Source organism: Hemicordylus capensis, chromosome 2 (genome assembly GCF_027244095.1).
Source record: "Hemicordylus capensis ecotype Gifberg chromosome 2, rHemCap1.1.pri, whole genome shotgun sequence".
Classification (NCBI taxonomy): Eukaryota; Metazoa; Chordata; class Lepidosauria; order Squamata; family Cordylidae; genus Hemicordylus; species Hemicordylus capensis.
In genome coordinates, this window is record NC_069658.1 from 26,685,807 (window position 1) to 26,704,664 (window position 18,858).

At 40.3% G+C, this 18,858-nt stretch overlaps 1 protein-coding gene across 2 annotated transcripts in view; it reads left to right on the forward strand.

Annotated features, from left to right (window-relative positions):
* The window catches only part of WDR70 (WD repeat domain 70), a 165,377-nt gene that overhangs the window by 130,279 nt on the left and 16,240 nt on the right, over positions 1–18,858 (forward strand). The gene's annotated exons all lie outside the window — the stretch shown is intronic.

The following is an 18,858-nucleotide window of genomic DNA, read 5'->3' on the forward strand; positions in this document are numbered from 1 at the left end:
GTGCTTGATTAATTATTTTTAACTTAATTTAAAATTTTCTGACTGTGGGATATATGACATTGAATGTCTTAAAATTATTTAGTTATATAGATGTCTTAAAATGATGTAGTTATTTTGCACTTGCCTTAATTCTTGGTTAAAGCAAAGATTTTTGTTACTTTTATAGGTTGGGTGTGGATCTATGATGATGATTGTAATAGTAAGGGCTTTTTAGAGATGAAACATCTAAATAAGGTAAAAAGGCCTTACTATAATGATCATAAAGGTATTTATTATTATTAAAAAATTATTGTATACCACCTCCTCCAAAGACTCTAAGCGGTGAACCACAACAACAATCACAATAATTATTTTTTAAAAGTTAAAGGGCAAAAGCCTGGCGAGAAAAGGTAGGTCTTGAGAAGGGCCTTAAAAGCCACTAAGGAGTGGGCTGAACGAATCTGGGGGGAAAGGGTGTTCCAAAGAAGAGGGCCGCCACAGAGAAGGCCCTCCTAAAGGCCCAGGCACCACACACTATACCAGGGTCTAGGACACTAAGGAGGGCCAACTGAGAAGAACTCACAGGACAGGATATAACTGGCTGAGAGAGGTGATCCCAGAGATATACAGGTGCTAAGCCCATAAGGGTTTTGTAGGTGAGAACCAGCACTTTACATTGGATCTGGAAGCAAGCAGGCAACTAGTGCAGCGACCATAAAAGAGGTGGGAAACTATCAAATCTATGGTCACCCATGAGGAGGCGGGCCCCGCTGCATTCTGGACTAGTTGAAGCTTCTGAATCGTTTTCAAAGGCAACCCTAGGTAGAGCGCGTTACAGTAATCCAATCAAGAGGTAACAAAGGCATGAGTCACTGTTGCCAGGCCTGCGGGTCAAGAAGAAGTTGTAACTGGCAAACCAGCTGAAACTGGCCAAAGGTATCCCTGGCCATGGCCCCCAGCTGCTGTTCAAGCAGGAGCCCCAGGTCCAGAAGGACCCCCAGATCACGAACCGTCTCTCTCAAGGGAAGCACAACCCCTTTAAGAGATAAACTCACACATGGCAATTGGCCAGATCGCAAACTGAACAAGAGCAACTCAGTCTTGGAGAGATTAAGCCTGAGCTTGTTTTGGCCCATCCAGGTCCTGACAGCCTCTAGGCACTGAGCCAACACATGAACGGCATCACCTGTTTGGCCAGGGGTAGAGATATAAAGCTGAGTATCATCAGCATATTGATGGAAACTTACCCCAAACCTATGGATGACCAGGCCCAGGGGCTTCATGTAAATGTTAAAGATAATAGGAGCAAGGACCGAGCCCTTTGGAACCCCAAAAGAAAGGGACCAGGGCACAGAACACTCACCCCCAATCGACACCAACTGGAATTGTCTGGTGAATAGGACTGGAACCACTGAAGAACAGTGCCCCCACGGCCCAGTCCATGTAAGCGTTCCAGAAGGCTAGCATGGCCAATGGTATCGAAAGCTGCTGAACGATCAAGAAGAACCAACAGAGGTGCATTTCCCACATAGAGGTTACAATAAAAGTCATCCAACAGGGCGACCCATGCTTCTTTCAGAGCTGTGCTGTGCCTGAAACCCAACCGGCAAGGGTCCAGAAAACTTCCCTCCAGGACTCTCATCAACTGAACACAAACTACCTTATCGAAAATCTTACCAAGAAAAGGAAGATTAGAGATTGGACAATAGTTATCCAGATTGTCAGGTCGAGAGAAGGCTTCTTCAGGAGAGGGTAGACCACCGCCTATGACAATCTTAAAGGCACTATGAATACTATAAAGGTGTTCTTTAACGTAACAAACAGATACTGGAGCACATATGCAAATTCTTTATACAAGGCTTATAGTTGCCATTCTTGCAACTAACATATATTCTGTTGTCATCTAGCAATGTGTAAGTTAGTCATTTTCAGTACAAATGGGTTTCAAGTCAGTTTTCCCAAGACAAATATACTATATTGCTTCCTAGCCACTTGAGCATTTTAAATCTGGTGACAGTATGTTCACAGCATTACAGATAACTTTTCAACTCCCACCTTATTTATTGTAGTTGGCTAATTTTGTAGAATGAGCTCCAAAGGAGCTTCATAGTTGAGTTATTTGATTTGTCTACTTTTAGGCAAACCTTTAGGATAATGTTTTAATGTGCAGACAGTCTGTCTATAATAGTGGCCATTCCTAATCATCTCAGTGGGTTAGTGATGCATTTTGGGAGCAGAATGGTGTTGTATTTTTCCAGCCTTACAAGTATTTTAAAACGAATCAATTTAAAATAAATTGTTTTACAATCTTGATATTTTGCATGCCAATATTTGTTGGAAGAGTGATTGGTTTCCCACCCCCCTCCAGTGTTTAGCCAATCTTATTCCCTTGTTTTAGATGGATAACAGCAATATTAAAATGTTGCTATATAAAGTGCATTAAAGTGCTATTTTTTAAATTAATCATTCTTTAAAAAAACATACACCATATAGTTGGTTGATTAAAAAAACAGCAGGGTTGTTACCCAATTAAGGGGCATGCTCAGAATATTTTCCTTATTCTTATGCGATATGTCAAAGGTATTTGTATGGCTGGTTGTAGAGACTACCTTGTTCATAATTGCTAAGGTGAAAGATGACTTTTATATTGCCAATGTCACTATGGGGCTGGGTCAAGCCATTTAGGAATTAGAACATATGTTCTTTCTCTGCTGACTGTGTTAGTTTCTGCAACATGGCAAAATGGAGGTAAAGACAGCCAGGACAAAGAGACATGCTGGGGCACACCAATGGGAGCCATATATGTTCCCACATAGCTGTAAAAACAGAGTGGGGGGAATAAGAAGGCTAGGTATTGAAGGGTCTCTGGCAACAGCCACACTAGTGACTATAGGAGCAACAGAACCAGAAAGCTCCCACCTGCCTGCCAGAAGGACCTCCAGTCCAGATAATAGCACAGACATTAAAAACAAATAGCAAAATATAAAATAAAAAAAATTAATGCTACAGTGTAAAATAGCCTGATGGCAAATTTGCTTATAAATACCTTGATAGAGTGATTTTCCGAGAAATAGCTGGCATAACTTTGTATAGCCTAAAAACATAAGAACAGCCCTGTTGGATCAGGCCCAGGGCCTATCTAGTCTAGCATCACATTTCACATAGTGGCCCACCAGATGCCTCTGAGAAGCCCACAGGCAAGAGGTGAAGGTATGCCCTCCCTCCTGCTGTTGCTCCCTTGCAACTTTTATTTAGAGGAATCTTGCCTCTGAGGCAGGAGGTGGCCTATAGCCACCAGACTAGTAGTCACTGATAGACCTGTCCTCCATGAATTTATTTAAGCCCCTTTTAAAGCCATCCAAGCTAGTAGCCATCACTATATCCCGTGGCAGAGAATTCTATAGATTAATTATGCATAGTAGTAGTAGTAGTAATTAATAATTTTCATTTGTTAGCCACCCCATAACAAATTGTTCTCTGGGTGGCTTACAATAAAACATTAAAACATGAGATAAAAACACACAACAGATTAAATCATAACAGACTAAAAGTGTGTGGGGGGGATACTAAATAAAATACAAAACAATTTTTAAAATTTCACAAAATTTTTCAGTGTGTGAAAAAGTACTTCCTTTTGTTGGTCCTAAATTTCCCACCCTTCAGTTTGATGGGATGACCCCCCCTTTCTAGTGTCTGAGAGAGCAAGAAAAATTTCTCTCTGTCCACTCTCTCTACTCATTGAATAATTTTATTCACTTCTATCATGTCTCCCCATAGTCACCTCTTTTCCAAACTAAAACAGTTGTGTAGCCTTGCCTCATAAGGAAGATGCTCCAGGCCCCAGATCATCTTGATTGCCTTCTTCTACACCTTTTCCAGTTTTACAATGTCCTCTTTAAGATACAGTGACCAGAACTGCACACAGTACTCTAAATGTGGCCACACCATAGATTTGTATAAGGGCATTATAATATTAGCATTTTTATTTTCGACCCTCTTCCTAATGATCCCTAGCATGGAATTTGACTATTTTTACTGCTGTCACACACTGAGTCAACGCTTTCAACAAGCTATCCAGCATGACCCCAAGACCTCTCTCCTGATCAGTCCCTGACAGCTTGGACCCCATCAGTGTATATGTGAAGCTGGTTTTTTTGCCCCAATATGTATCACTTTACACTTTTTCACATTGATCCGCATTTGCCATTTTGTTGCCAACTCACCAAGTTTAGAGAGATCCTTTTGGAGTTATTCACAATCTGTTTTGGATTTTACTACCCTGAATAGTATAGTGTCCTCTGCAAACTTGGCCACTTCACTGGTCACCCCAACTTCTGGGTAAAGAGCACCGGTCCCAGAACAGATCCCTGGGGGACCCCACTTCCCTCCATTGTGAAAACTGCCCACTTATTCCTACCCTCTGTTTCCTGTCCTTCAACCAGTTCCCAATCTACACATGAACCTGTCCCCTTATCCCATGATTGCTCAGTTTCCTCAAGAGCCTTTGGTGAGGAACTTTGTCAAAAGCTCTTTGGAAGTCCACGTATATTATGTCAACTGGATCACCTTTATCCATATGCCTGTTTGGAGGTTATCCACATAACCTCCAAAATGTTTGTGATGCAAGGCCTGCCCTTGCAGAAGCCATGCTGGTTCTCCTTCAGCAAGGTCTGTTCTTTTATATGTTTAACAATTTTGTCCTTAAGTATGCTTTATATCCATTTCCCCAGCACAGAAGTTAAGCTAACTGGCCGGTAATTTCCCACATGCCCCCTGGATCCATTTTTGAAAACTGGAATTCCATTAGCTATTTTCTAGTCCTCTTGTATAAAGCCTGATTGTAGGGACAAGTTACATATTTTTGCTAGGAGATCAGCAATTCAATCAATCAATCAATTTTTATTATGGTCTTTGACCAGCATAAAGTAGATTACATTATTGCAGCATTAAAACGACATTAAAACAGGCTATGCCCAGAACTGTGAAAGCAATTTCACATTTGATTTCCTTCAGAACTCTTGAGTGGACGCCATCTAGCCCTGACAGTTTGTTAATTTTTCATTTTTTCAAGTTTAGAACTTCCTCTGCATCACCTCAGATTGGCCCAGTTCTTCAGCCTCCAAGCCAGAAAAGCTCAGTTCAGTAGTTAGGTATATGGCCAGTATCCTACCACCATGAAGACAAATGAAAATAATTTATTCAGCTTCTCTGCAGTCTCCTTATCCTCCTTAATCCTTTCACTCCATCATCATCTAAGGGTCCAACCACCTCCGTGGCAGGCTTCTGATATATTTAAACAAGTTTTTGTTATTCCTCTTGACATATGCTCCTCAAACCCTCTTTCTGCATCCCTTTTTGTCTCCTTGCAGTTTTTTTTTTGGGGGGGGGGGTTGCCAGAATTTATGTTCCTTTCTGTTCTCTTCATTTGGGCAGGACTTCCATTTTCTGAAGTCTTTTTGCCTTTTCTAGCTTCCCTGTCACTATTCGTTAGCCATGCTGGTGTCCTCCTGAACTTGGTGCTACCTTTCTTCCAACTGAGCTTTTATTATTGTGGTTTTAAATAAGCCCCATGCTTTTTGGATTCCTGACTTTCCATGTCAGCTTCCTTTTTACTAGTCCCCTCATTTTTGAGAAACTTCCTCTTCTGAAGTCCAACACATCTGTGATATATTATAAATCACATATATATGCCAATATGCTACCTAGCAGCCTAAATTTGGCTTCCAGGACCGCCCAACTGCATTTCCCAACATCATTGGTGCCAACGTGCACCACAATAGTTGATTCCTCCCCAGCACTGCCAAACAGTCTATCTAGATGCCATGTGATATCCACAACCTTCACACCAGGCAGCCAAGTCACCATGGGGTCTACAAGTTGTTGTTTTACACAGTCAGACAGGTGTTATTGACTGGTTTGTTTTATCCAGACATCGAGTCCTTCCCAAGGACCTGGGATGCCAAAATTTTATTGTCAATGTTGTTGCTGTTATAGATATCGTCACAGATTATAGGCTGTTCCCAGTAAAGTTGCTTTTTGTAATTGGCTGATGGTGATTTCTGTGGCCCCTATGGTGTTGATTATTATTATTATTATTATTATTATTATTATTATTTCTATATCACCCTTCCAAAAATGGCTCAGGGCAGTTTACACAGATAAATAAACAAATAAGATGGATCCATGTCCCCGAAGGGCTCATAGTCTAAAAAGAAACATAAGATAGACACTAGCAACAGTCACTGGAGGTACTGTGCTGGGGGTGGATAGGGCTAGTTACTCTCCCCCTGCTAAATAAAGAGAATCACCACAGTAAAAGGTGCCTCTTTGCCCAGCTAGCAGGGGTAACACATGGGTCACAAACTCAGCTCTCTATGCCCCAAACGATCAAATCACCCACTACTAGGAGGCCCCCATCCCCCAGAGGAGGAGTATTCTCTGAGCGAGAGGAGATGGGCGTGTCACCCAAAGAAATCTATCTTTGTGGTTGCTAAAATTCAACACTGATTTGATGGCACTTAATCAATCAGTCAGTCAATCAATGCCATATTCATCCACTCACTAGAGCTTTTCTTGTCTCCCCTTGTTTCTACTATAGACCTTTGTGCTCTGAAGGTTGGGAGACCCTCCCCAGAGACATTCAGCACAATAGAAAATTGGCAGCATCACTAGGTGTACATATAGGACATTTCTCTCACTCATTACAGTCTTCTGGTTCAGAAAAGAGAGAGAGAGAGAGAGAGAGAGAGAGAGAGAGAGAGAGAGAGAGAGAGCCTTTTCCTCCATGGGGTATATTTGTGCTGCACCACTATCCCCTTCCTTTTTCTTCCATGGCTCTGCTAGATCCCAACCCATAAAAGTAAAGTTTAAATGAACAGTTAATTGCTAATATTTTAAAAACTGTTTTATATTTGTTGTGTCTTCTGATTTGTACACTGCCTAGAGATGTATATAACAAGTGCTATAGAAACATAGATAGATAAATAAATAAATATTTCTGATTAGTCAAAAAGAGCCCAACTTCTTTTTAAAGAAAAAATTAAAAAGCTTGATGCAGTTGCAGGGCTTGACCATCACTGTCAAAACTGTCTCCTTACACATTCAGAGTCTTCGCTGCTGACAGGCTGCTTATCTCAGGCCGCTTATCTGTGCGGGCAGCCAAGTGCAGCAAATCAGAACAGCGCTCTTCAAACAGACCTCGCCACATAGTGTCACCACCACTGAGGCAGAAAGCAAATTTGGCACTTGTGAGGAGAGTGCGTTAACCCAAAATGTTTTCTTAGCAGCAGTTCTTGCTGACAGTTTTATGACTTTGTGCTCCACGTTGGAGTCCTCAGCTAGAACTTTTAAACTATGAAACCACTGCCTGATAAGCTGTGGTGCTAATGGTTTTCCCCCCACAGCACTGGGCCTATCAAAGCGACAAAGTGATAGCTTGTTTGGGGTAGGAAATGCAGTCAAAGTGAATTAAGCTCCTTGTTCCTAAACCTCAAAGGGGTTTATATGTTGGCCTTGGAATGCTCAGGAGACATTAGGCCAAATGTCTGCTGCCTGTCTCAATGGCCTCTTCCTTAAAGGAGCATGCCTTCTTTCTTTGTGTGGCCCAATGCCTGTTTTGCCTGGCAGTGGCAACCTGAAGCTAGTCTGCGGGGTGCAGGAAGGACATAAGAAATTTTTAATTAAATTATATTTGTATCAATATTTGCAGGCCACCTTTTTGACAATATTTATTATTATTATTATTATTATTACTATTATTATTATAATATTACATTTATATCCCGCTCTTCCTCCAAGGAGCCCAGAGCAGTGAACTACATACTTCAGTTTCTCCTCACAACAACCCTGTGGAGTAGGTTAGGCTGAGAGAGAAGTGACTGGCCGAGAGTCACCCAGCTAGTATCATAGCTGAATGGGGATTTGAACTCGGGTCTCCCTGGTCCTAGTCCAGCACTGTAACCACTACACCACGCTGGCTCTCAGGTGGTACAGGTGGCCCTCATTATCCGCATACTCTGTATCCACGGTTTCACGTTTCCACGATTGGGTCTTAGAGACTCAGTTTCATTATCCATGGGTAGAAAAATAGGTGAAATTTGCCTATCCGTGGTTTTGAATGGCCGGAAATGATCCAGAAATGACTTCTGATGTCATTTTCTGAGTACCCAGAATGTTGGGGGCAATATGCTAAATCATTGTAAACCGCTTAGAGAGCTCTGGCTATAGAGCGGTATATAAATGTAAGTGCTATTGCTATTTTCAGCTGCCATTTTCCAGCAGAGAACCATTTTATTCAGCTTTTTTGAGGGTGGTGGTGGTTGGGGGGGGGGTATTGCTGGAGACTTGGAGAATAAGGTACTTTTCTTCTCTTATTTCTGCCCCCCTTGCTTTTTGGGTTTTTTTTTTGTTGTTGTTGTTGCTGTTGTTAGGAACCATATGGTTAGTGGTTTCCGTAATCTTGCCTATAGTCGAGAATGGAACCCCCATGAATAATTAGGGCCACCTGTATTATATAAATAAATAACAAGTTGTGCTAGTAAGAACTAATCTGCCTACTTTACTTTCAGTATCTCTACAACTGGACAAAATTTGGTTCAAATCGAGGTCCATAAGTTAGATCTCTTGTGCCTCAAAGGTTTATGCATCTGCCATCTTGAATCGAGGTGGATGGCATCATCACAAACTATGCCATTGGGGCATCCCTATGTGTTTCCTACAGCTAAAGCATATGTGCTTCAAATCAATTAGGCGGTTCACAAGTTCGCCCACTTGTGCCTCAAATGCTCATGTGTCCACTATCTTGAATCGGGATGGATGACATCATCACAAACTACATTGTTGAAGTGTCACTATGTCTCCCTACAACTGTACCCGATTTGGTTCATATCGGTCCAGGCGTTGCAAAGTGGATGGGTGGAACACACACTTGGACACACAGAATACCAGGTGATCCCACAAGCCTACTGGAAAGTAGGCTAAAAATATTACAATATCTATAAGGTTTCTTATAGTTGCTTTGGCTGCGGCAGCAGCTGCATCCATTTCTAGCTCAGGCCTGGCCACTGTGACACACACTCTTGTTTTTTGGTTAGATTATTGTAATAAGGTACGGGGTTGCCCTTGAAGATCCTTTGGAAGCTGCTGTTTAAAAGAAAGAAAAACAAATATGAGGTGCCCAACAACATGATCAACATCACTTCTAGTTTGGCCCTAAGTAATATTTATTTCAAAGATTAAATCAACAGCAGTCTGAAGAGGATTTGAGGAAGGGTGTGTGTTTCTGCACAGATTCCTCACCATAGGCTGGGGCCCTTGCTGCTGGTGAGCAGATGTATCTAAAATAAACTTTGTACTATATTAGGAGTACTGTCCCTATGTTCTCGTACTGACAAAGCTTGTCAGGTTCCTGTTCTAGTCAAAGTTTTGCTAGTTATCCCTGCTCTCTTCTCCTTGGCTTGATTATCTTTCACCGCTGGAATGTTTGAGCAGACACTGACAGCAGGATGGAAGAGTGAGCAAATTTCGTAATCCCTTTCCATCAAACTTAGATTTGAAGGCCATCTGTAACGGAAAGGAGTCAAGTAGAACAAACATGCTCTCTCCAAAACGCGGACTACTGCGGCTGAGAAAAGCCTCAGGCTTTTGCTTCTTGGCTCATATCCTAAGGCAAGTGTGGCTGTCACATGACATCACCAGTTATTTTTTGTATTTTGTACAGACTTCAACCAAATGCAAGTAGACAGATTTTTAAAACATTAATCAGTTAAAAGCCAGATAATCCTCTGAAACTTCTTTTAAGCAGTTGACAATTCAAGGTTCTGCATGTAAGACTATAAGTAATAGCTGAGTTGGAAGTTCAGCAAGTTTCCAGTTTACTCTTTGCTATTGGGATTCAACAAATAAACAGTGCAGTCCAAACTCTGAATCTTGAGTGAAGTTTCTTTTCTAGAATAGGGTTGTTTGTTAGACTTATATATCACCTTTCATTAAAAATAATCCCAAGGCTGTTCACAACATATGTAAAAATAGTACAGATCTATTAAACAATTAAAACAGTACAAATATTAAATCTGAATATCAAAAACTATACAAATCTGTTTAAAAAACAAACTTGGAATTCAGCAGCTCCTCCTAGGAATTCCTAGCTCCTCCACTTTCATTTCTGCCAAACAGCAGAGGAGGAGAGAAATCTGCAGAGGAGATTAAATCTGTGTCTTGACTGTACCACTCTAGACTGCTCATGGGTGCTGATGTGATTGAATTCTCTTCTGTATTAAATGAATAAATAAATTCCTCATGTAGAAAACTGCCATGTCAAATGGAAGGCTAAGCTCGCACCCTTCTGCCTGACTTCGTTTTCTATCTGGACAGAGTAGCTTTTGTATGGAGGAGCTTTCATGCATGAGATTCCCCCACCTGCTGCCTTAAGTGGTACAGCCCAGACACAGGTTTACTTCCCCCTCTACTTTTTGTGAGAACTAGGCCTATGTTAATGGGATTACAAAAAGTTAAAGCCTTGCCATAGGATTCAGATTACAAAAGTCCTTCCACAGACATAGCCGTAAATGAGAAATATGTTCCCTTTGGGAATGTAACAACTGAGCATGAAAGGGCCCAGCATTTTAAAGGCTAGCTGGTCCAGTAAAAGATATCTTGTTTCTTGTTCTACAAGCTTATCCTTCTGTGGGAGCAGTGCAACTATTAAAAGCCTTTTACACAATGCAAGCTAAAGTCCTCAGCATTTTAACAAAGACCCACGGAGCCACCTTGGCATTCAAATGATCATACAAAACACTGACAGCCATTTGTGTGGTGGTTAAACGGATCACAGGTTAGCTTCCCTCCTACTGATGGATTCATCTTGCGTGGGGTTTATTTTATACATTTGTTTACCACCCACTACCAGAGTCTCTAGGTGGTTTACAGGATAAAACAAACCAATCATTTAAGAGTTAAAATATATAAAAATCAGATTAAAATATCCATAAAAACACACCAATAAATTAAAAAGCTTGGCTGAAGATATGTGTCTTCTTGTTTTCTAAAAGCCAACAGGAATGGAACAGGAAGTGCATTCCACAGTCCTGGGGCAACTATAGAGAAGGCACGCCTTTGAGTCACCACCAGATGAGCTGATGGTGAAAAATATTATTAGAGCCTGTACATGAAAGATGTTTTAAAAGTCTATCACAGGAAATGTAGACCAGGGTCCTGAGAGGTGCATGTCCATCTGGATGGGAGATGGACACAGATTTTGTACTGATTTTTTCCTTTTCCAGAAGTACTTCCTTACTCAGAATGACAAGCTGCTCCAGAGGGTCTCCAGACCTTTGGGGTGGAATTTTGTTGGGGTGCAGGAGATTGTCATTGGAGGGGGCTGAAATACGGTGTTTGAACTCGCCCGCCCTCAGATGCTGCATCTTGCCTGAATCTGCTTTAGAGCCTTGGCAACAGAACAATGAAGGTCTTTAGGTAGCAAATGATGAAAGATCCGTCTCCCCTCTGGGCATAAAATTTACAAAAGGCTTAATATGTGCGAACGTTTAAGAAAATGTGTTCAGGTTCATTGACTTTATTTTGAAATAATCAAACTGTGATCATATACCTTTTTATTTCTGTTTATAAAATTACCTCTCTTAAATTCTTGAAGTTTTTTATCTGACTTGCATTGCGGCTTTTTGCTCCTTTTCCATAGGGCTAGGGTTACCACTTGGAAAAGAGGAGAGATCTCCTGTATCTTTAATAGATGTGCAGAAGAGGGAGTTTCAGCAGGTGTAGTTTGTCTTTCCCCTGCCTGCATAAGTTCCCAGGTTTAATCCCTGACATCTCAGAACACTACCTAGTCAGCCAAAAATATGAGACATAGAAAATGCAGTAAAGCATAGAATAGACAATACTGTGCTTGATGGACTAATGACCTGATTCACTATATCATAATGTTCATGTGCTTTCACTTTGGGCCATTTCACTTGGTGATGGTAAAGGTATATGCATATACTTGAATAACAAGCTCATATGCAATATAAACATACTATTTCTATTTATCAAATATGTTGGATAATCAGTAATAATCAAAGAACTAGTTGTTAGAGAGCTTGAACTTGTTACTGGATTCCTCCATAACTAAAGTGGGAGGTGTAGTGGATTACAGCCTTTGTCTCAGAGCAAGCTCACATGAGGGAAAGAAATGCTGAATCATCCCTGTCGAGCTTTCTGGCAAAGGCTACTCCTAAAACTCTTCTGTATTCCTGGTAGGTTCAAAAATGGCTGCCACCGCCACCCCTCTTTTCAACAGAACTTGACCCACCCGGGTCATGGGATGGAATCCCATGGAAACTCTTTCTCTTTCTCTTGGAAAAATACACAAAAAGCTTCCAAGTGCAAGCCCACAAATGGTGAGAAAACTGGTAATTGCTAAACATCCTCAGATGTGCTTGCACCAGAGTAAGACCGCCTCCCCCCCCTTTCTCCTGAGTTAAAAACCCCACTCAGAGAGGCTTGTAAAAGAAAAGAACAAAAAGAAAAACAGTTTTATTCAAATGCTACGGACTGCTTCCGTCTGAGGCTCTCTCAGCTTCTAGTTACAGGTAAAAATATCAGTAGGTTACAATAATATTTCAAAAAGCACCCCGAATGATTTTGGAGTAGCATGCTTTGAAAATCGTGTTCACCTAGTTGCAAGGAACAGGTATGTAGGAAAATACAAAAGCACCTTTAAAAGCTTACAGAGTCTTTTGCAACACCCTGGCAGGATGGGCGAGGGCTAGTGTTTCTTAGTTTAGTTACATCACAGGTAAACAATTAGAGAACAGTTTCAGGGATATACAAAGCATGCACCAAAGAAACAGAAAGTCTAATGCAAAATCTGACTAAACAAATTTTCCCTAGAATAAACTTCCCAAAGCCAATGCCCTGGCTTCCTTTGTCTTGAACTCACTAAATCCTGGATGAGAAATCAAGCCCCTGCAGTTCTGTCTTCCATGAGCTGCAGCCATCATCCCTGGTCACATGTGCTGTTCTCACCCCCAGTCTGCTTCTTCTAACAAAGAGCCTCTCCTTCCTCCAAACAGCTCTCAAGGTCCCACCCACCTGGTGTGCTGATTGGCTGAGCCCAGGAGTTCACCATTCTGCCATTTAGGACAGGTTTCACTTTTGGTTCACTCTTTAGGGTGGCTGATCACTACAGGAGGTAGCTGCTCTTAAGGCTGCTTCAAGATGTAGGGTGCTATGGGTGACTGTCTCCCTGTGTGATGACCCTTAATCTGGACTAGCAGTATTAACACAAAGGTGTAACTTCCATCATTGTGTTAGTTCTATGTCACTAGATAGTACCTCATTCCTTCCTGTTCAGTGCTATAATTCAGTTAAAAACCTTCATTATATATTAATTTATCTTATTAGTTCTTATTTTGAAAAGCCTTATTTTAGTGTGTGTGTGTGACTGTGTGTGTGTGTGTGTGTGTGTTCAAAAGACAGCAACAGCTTTTTATATAGATGTACTGTAAAAGGAGATGGTAAAATATACTTTTTCAAACTATTCAAAACACAAGTCTGTTTCAAGGATATTTATGGTATAGCCATTTTAAAAGTTATAAAATAGACTTGTTTGTATTGTGCCTTCAAATTTTAAAGAATACTTTACAAGTTTACTTTTCTGAGGCCAGAATTCACAAATTCACAGTCTAACAAGCAGGGTCAGTAATTAACCCAATATTTTGTGCTCGTTTATGCAAAACAGTGTAAATCTAATTGCCTCCTTCTGCTGATTTTGTGCAAGAAATACAATCTGATTGCCAAAGTGCCTCAGTTCTTGTAACTTGCTTTTAATTACAGTGCTTACAACTCTGCGACTCAACTCATTTTTCTCTTGGGTGCAGGTGGAATTTAAGTATCAGCTGTCTAATTTGCAGCATTATTGCAAAGCTCAAAAGTTTAAAATGAAGAAAAGTGTTCCCCTCCTCTGTTCAAAGCATTCTAGACTTAAATGGGTTCCAGATTCAAGCAAGATTACAGGAGTTTGAAATTATGAGTACACAAAAGGTCTGGGGCCTCTCTGTCATATTTTGTTAACACGAGAGTCCCCGCTAATGTACTGTAGACAGCATCAGCATACTGGTTAACAACCAGCTTAATTGTTTTCATTTTTATTCGGTCTGGGAGTAGTGATTTGGTCTTGAACCTATGTCTGCCATTCAGTTTAACTGAATGAGGTTTATCAGGCTGAGGCTTAAAGTAAAAGTAGAAGACAATGGATGCAGTCCAGTGCCATTCAAAGCAATGAGGCAGGAGTTCTCAAACTTAGGTCCCCAGATGTTGTTGGACTTCAACTCATAATCCCCAGCTACAATGGTCAAAGACTGGATGTTGTTGAAGTTGCAGTCCAGCAACATCTGGGGGCCCAAGTCTGAGACCTCTTGCAATAAGGATTTTGTCTTGTTTGCTTTCTACAAGATGTGCATTTTAACTCATCTTGTTCATCTAAAGGATTCAGCCATTGGTCATACTTGATAATACGTGGGATTTTTCCTAGGATTTCCAAAAACCTACCATTTTATTACAATCTTGTGCATTTTAACCGAATTTAACTGCTGTTATCAGTTGATCTGTGTATGATATAATGGGGAAAGAGGGACAAGTTGTCAGGTATGTTATAATGTAATCATATTTTTATTTCTAGGTTTGTGTATTCCTGATGTGGTCCTAAAATCTTCTTCAGAGTCATTTTTTAATTTATAATGGCTGTTATCACCTCAATTGTGATGTTTGTTTTTTCCATTTTGAATCATTTTTATTCCAGGCATGTTTTACTGGTTTGTGCAATTTGTAGGTCTATGTGTTTGTAGGCAATACAGACTGTGGAAATATTTGGAAAGAACACACAAACTGCTACTCCCCACCCCTTTTTAAATGGTTTAGATGTACTGCTTGTGCAAATAACAACTTTCTTGAAGCTAACTGTTCCCTTATTACATGTAATGCCTAAATTCATTTATTTGATAGCCAAGATCTCTGCTACATGCTAGCAAATGAACCAGAGTTAACATTCAAACAAAGTGGAATTGAGTTCAGGACTGGGGAAAGGTAGGGATGGTTGGCCAAATGGTCTGAAAATTGGTAACTTGATATGCTTACAGAGTTCTTTTGGTCTACAAAATGGATTTTTTAAATAGAATAACTAAAAAGTCTCTAAAGTCATATTAAATGTAATTTAGGCTGCTCTGCTTGAATGAAACTGTGTTCTATGCTCCCTTGTTAAAATATATTCTCTAGTTTTTATATATATATGATGCATTAGCTTTAATTAGGGAGTCCTTTCCCCCCATCTGGCACAGGATCATGGTTAATGATACAAGTTGCTTTTCCAAATAATATGCTGGCTGGCTGTTGCTGGTCTAATACGTTCCCAGCTTGTGGGGAGAGCGGAGACCCTTCAACTGTCTTCATTTTAATTGTCTTTTATGAACCGCAGTTGTAGAAGTATGCGACTATGAGTCTTTCAAATAAACTTAAGCTGCTACTTAACTAATTGAACACATCTGAGTAGCCTAGTGTCTAATTCTCACATTACTTTTCCTTTTATGGAGATTTATAACTGAATTGTTTAATTAACAAATCCATTAACATACAATTTTAATTGTGTATATTGTAAAAAAATAAATAAATGTATATATATTTTACCTAGTTTTCTCTGTAACGAAGACCAAAGGCAGGTTATAAACAAAACCAATACCAATCAGTGAAAAAGCATTCTATGAGGCTTTGAGGCTCAGCCTACCCCAAAAATAAATAAATAAATAAAACCTCACCCACCAGAAACCAACAACTACCAATCACAAAATATCTGATTCAGTTTCCAGTTGCATAACACCGCCATGCGCTGCGCTGCTCATGAGAGGCTGACAAAATTCAGCCTCTAGGGAGATTCCATACAGCGTGGCACGCACGTAGGAGGGTGGGCTGTATAATTTAGCTTAATCTAGGCTAGCTTCTAGGTGTGAAACCTGGCCTGCTCAGGAGGAGGAGGCAGTGGCGGGGCGGTGGTGACCTCAGCATGAATGGGCAGGCATGGGGCCAGCCTGAGCCTGCTTACGGTGCTCAACTGCATGCGGTGCTCAACTGCATGCTCCACGTGTTGCTCAACATGGAGCTGGTTTTCAGGAAGCCTGGCCAAAGCAAAAGGCAGCCAGAGCAGCACCATCACCAAGCAATGGCCGCTGCCTTTATCCCACCTGTTGTTGCTGGGTGGACAGCTTCCAGCTGTGAAGTCAGAGCCTGCCACTCTCAGCCTTGTCTCTTCAGGAGTGTGGCATGCAAAAGTGGAGGGAATACTTGGCCGCTGCCTGAACAACTTTTCTGTCAGCAAACCCCACAACCACAGATTATTATCTCTCCGATAATGTAAGATTCTCTGGCCAGAACAAATCTTTTTCATGATCTGTTTTTTTTTTTTTAAATCCAGAGGTACAGACAGAAGGTAAGCTCCTCACTTAATTTTTGTCAGGGCAGAGAAAAGACACATGAGAGGGGGTGAAAAATTTAAGACATGAGTTATTAGGTTGTGGGGAGTAGTTCAGTAAAATGAAGTCGTTTGCTTAGGGAAGGATCTGCACCCCTGTTTTAATAGATGGTCGTTCAACCATTTAGAACAAGCCCCTTTATTAGATACAACATTATAGCTGTCATACACCTCTAATTTTCATTGGCCTTTGGTTTATAGGATTATATACATCATCATCATCATCATATTTTATTTATGGTCTTTGACCAAAAAAGAGGATTATATATATAAATAATTTGTATAACCATGCCCAAACCCTGGTAACGTTATGTGGCAGATTTATATGTACATAGCATACAGATTTTCCTCAGGTCAAGGTGTTAATTAAACTAAATGGGAGTCCAGGTCAGTCTCTTGCAATCTTCCATGTGCTTTACAGCCAACATTCAACAAATAACATTTTTTTAAAAAGGAAATCACTGTATTATGTAAAATGTCCATTAACACTTTCAACTGTTTTTAAATAATATTAGATGTGAATTGCAAAAAAAAGTCATTATATAAATTATCTATAAAGTATAAATTCTATCTTTTAAAAGTATCATTACAGCACCCACCTTGTCTCCCAAATATATACATTCATACATATAAGTAGTAATTGGGATTCTTTTCTTTAGGACTCCGGCTCTTCGCTGTAGATTTTCCCACCATGTATATTAAATAGCCAGAGAACATTGGCCTGGTTCTTGAAAATTACTTGAGACTTCACTCAGATAATTTTGTTGCATGGAGTCAGAATTGTGAAGTGTATATCCTTCTCAGTCTCTTTTTATTTTAAACCTTCCCAATTGGTTTTATATAATGATCTCATGATTTTTGTATAATTTACCTCAGTGGTGTCTCTACAGCCATCTGGAAACCAGGGTGAGGGGAAAGGAAAAGTGGGGGCTATAAAAATGTGGGTACACTTATTTCATTATCAGGGAACTATTCCTCTTTCTTACGCCAACAAATACAACTCAGTATCTCAAAAAATAATTTTAGTTTTCAGCCTCCCCATTTCAGCCTGATTAGCTTCACCACCAATAAAAACCAAATAAAATATCTGATACCAATAAAAACCAAAACTAGTCGCTGCAAAAGCACCTATAGGAGAATGCTTCAAAAGATGCTTATTGTTGTGGCTCCTGTTAACTGGGCTAAGAGGTACTTTTTAAAGATCCTAGCATTGTGTCCCTCCAGTAGCTGTTGCTGGTGTCTTCCATTGAGTATTTCCTTAGTCCTTTTGCTTTTGGGAAATTTTTTGTTGAAAACTGATATGTAGATATGAATAATACATCCATGATGCTGACTAGCCTACAGCAGCTCTATAGGCACAGACTCTAGCTCAGTGGTAGACCACATGCTTTGCACATAGAAGGTCCCTGGTTCAGTTTTCTGCACCTCCATCTAACAGGATCTCAGGTAGCAGGGTTGGAAATATACTATTATTATACCAGTGTGAAAGTTTGGAGACCTGCTACCAGTCAAAGTGGACCATATTCTGTGAGACAGATCAATAGGTTAATTCAGAATAAAGCAAGTTCATGAGTTCAACAGAGATTTTACTCACTGCCAGTGCATCCTGGTATTAAGTCATTGGTCATGTATTCATTTAGCACCCTCTCGTCTTCACTTTTGTATAGCAATTAACACTAGTTTTGTTTGCCCAAGCTTTCATGAGTTATGTTGCTCCTGTCAATTTGGTGAGGGGTTTTTTTAGTTTGATTTTGTTGTGGATAACTTTTTAATTTTGTAAGCTACTTCTGAGGATCTCTTATAATGGAGCATACATATTTTATGTAAAATCTATAGCCATAAAAGAAAAAGAACTCATTCTCACATCCAGTCTACAAATATCTTCCTACTTGCACACCTGGGAGCAGTTCTTCCTTCTGCAGAAGAATCAGGGATAGGTTATCTCACAAACCCTTTTCTTCTACTACTACTAATGAGACGACAACCACAAACATTTATATACTGCTCTTCAACAAAATTCTCAAAGTGGTTTATATAGAGAAATAAATAATAAATAAATAAGATGGTCCTGTGTCCCCAAAGGGCTCACAATCTTAAGGTAGACACCAGCAACAGCCACTGGAGGGATGCTGTGCTGGGGCTGGATAGGGCCAGTTGCTCTCCCCCTGCTAAGTATAAGATAATCACCACTTTAAAAGGTGTCTCTTTGCTCAGTTAGCTGGGGAACATATTTTTCTAGACCATATTACATCATGAAAATGCACTAATTTGCTAACAAGACGTGTATTGCCTATTTTAAGCTGATGATCTCTGGCATTAAGTATGGGCAGAGTCCAGTATTGAAATAGTTCTTTATGAATGCA